The 1,756-nt window shown below is 46.1% G+C and overlaps 2 non-coding genes across 2 annotated transcripts; both read right to left on the bottom strand.

The window, feature by feature from the left end:
• Positions 1 to 73, bottom strand: trnak-cuu. Its single transcript has one exon. It is a non-coding gene; the product is annotated as a tRNA-Lys (tRNA).
• A 738-nt stretch (positions 74 to 811) lies between these two features.
• trnak-cuu lies at positions 812 to 884 on the bottom strand. The gene has a single exon. It is a non-coding gene; the product is annotated as a tRNA-Lys (tRNA).
• Positions 885 to 1,756: the final 872 nt, after the last annotated feature.

Genomic DNA, 1,756 nt, shown 5'->3' with positions numbered 1-1,756 from the left:
CGCCCAACGTGGGGCTCGAACCCACGACCCTGAGATTAAGAGTCTCATGCTCTACCGACTGAGCTAGCCGGGCCACGTCAGTCTAAGTGTAAGCCCTTCAATTCTCAAACAACCTGTAATCTCACATGATAATGTGGTTAGCTGCTAAATCTAATTTAGTAACGAAGAAGATAGCAAAGATAGTAAATAATAAACTTTATATATCACATACAATTATAGTATTGGGCCAAATTTTCCCAACTGCGAATTTGAGGCTGTGCATTTAACCCATCTTTGAATGCGCTGCCACTTTAAAGCACCCAGGGAGCAGTTACGGGTCCAGGGCCTTACTAATGCTCCCTCAATTTAGCCCTCTGGATTTAACCAATCCTAGAATGGGTAGGCATGGTACAGTGTCAAGGGAGCAGTGACGTTTTCAGAGCGTTGCTCAGGGGGCTCCAACCAGAAAATCTTTACTCCTAAGCCAAGTCCCCATGGATTGAGCTAATGCTGCCCCGATAGGAATGCGCCCAACGTGGGGCTCTACCCTTAGTTCGCTACTTATCCCTTAACTTCAATTTCGTAAGGGAGAAGATAGTAAAAAGAGTAAATGATAAACTTTGAGTAACATAGAATTATAGTGTGGGCCAATTGTTATGGGTCCAGGGCCTTGCTAATGCTCCCTCAACTTAGGCCTCTGGATTTAACCAATCCAAGAGTGGGCAGACATTGTACCGTGAAGACTTACGTTTTCAGAGCGTTCCTCAGGGGGCTCAATCCAGCAAGTCTTTACTCCCAAGCCAAGTCCCCACAGATTGAACTTACAGGAAGACGCCCAACGTGGGGCTCGAACCCACGACCCTGAGATTAAGAGTCTCATGCTCTACCGACTGAGCTAGCCGGGCCACGTCAGTCTAAGTGTAAGCCCTTCAATTCTCAAACAACCTGTAATCTCACATGATAATGTGGTTAGCTGCTAACTCTAATTTAGTAACGAAGAACATAGAAAAGATAGTAAATAATAAACTTTATATATCACATACAATTATAGTATTGGGCCAAATTTTCCCAACTGCGAATTTGAGGCTGTGCATTTAACCCATCTTTGAATGAGCTGCCACTTTAAAGCACCCAGGGAGCAGTTACGGGTCCAGGGCCTTGCTAATGCTCCCTCAATTTAGGCCTCTGGATTTAACCAATCCTAGAATGGGTAGGCATGGTACAGTGTCAAGGGAGCAGTGACGTTTTCAGAGCGTTGCTCAGGGGGCTCCAACCAGAAAATCTTTACTCCTAAGCCAAGTCCACATGGATTGAGCTAATGCTGCCCCGATAGGAATGCGCCCAACGTGGGGCTCGACCCTGAGTTTGGGCCAAATTTTCCCAACTGCGAATTTGAGGCTGTGCATTTAACCCATCTTTGAATGAGCTGCCACTTTAAAGCACCCAGGGAGCAGTTACGGGTCCAGGGCCTTGCTAATGCTCCCTCAATTTAGGCCTCTGGATTTAACCAATCCTAGAATGGGTAGGCATGGTACAGTGTCAAGGGAGCAGTGACGTTTTCAGAGCGTTGCTCAGGGGGCTCCAACCAGAAAATCTTTACTCCTAAGCCAAGTCCACATGGATTGAGCTAATGCTGCCCCGATAGGAATGCGCCCAACGTGGGGCTCTACCCTTAGTTCGCTACTTATCCCTTAACTTCAATTTCGTAAGGGAGAAGATAGTAAAAAGAGTAAATGATAAACTTTGAGTCACATAGAATTATAGTGTGGGCCAAATG

Source organism: Micropterus dolomieu, unplaced genomic scaffold (assembly GCF_021292245.1).
Source record: "Micropterus dolomieu isolate WLL.071019.BEF.003 ecotype Adirondacks unplaced genomic scaffold, ASM2129224v1 contig_10142, whole genome shotgun sequence".
NCBI lineage: Eukaryota > Metazoa > Chordata > Actinopteri > Centrarchiformes > Centrarchidae > Micropterus > Micropterus dolomieu.
Note: the sequence above shows the minus strand (reverse complement) of the source record. Positions and strands in the feature narration are given on the sequence as shown.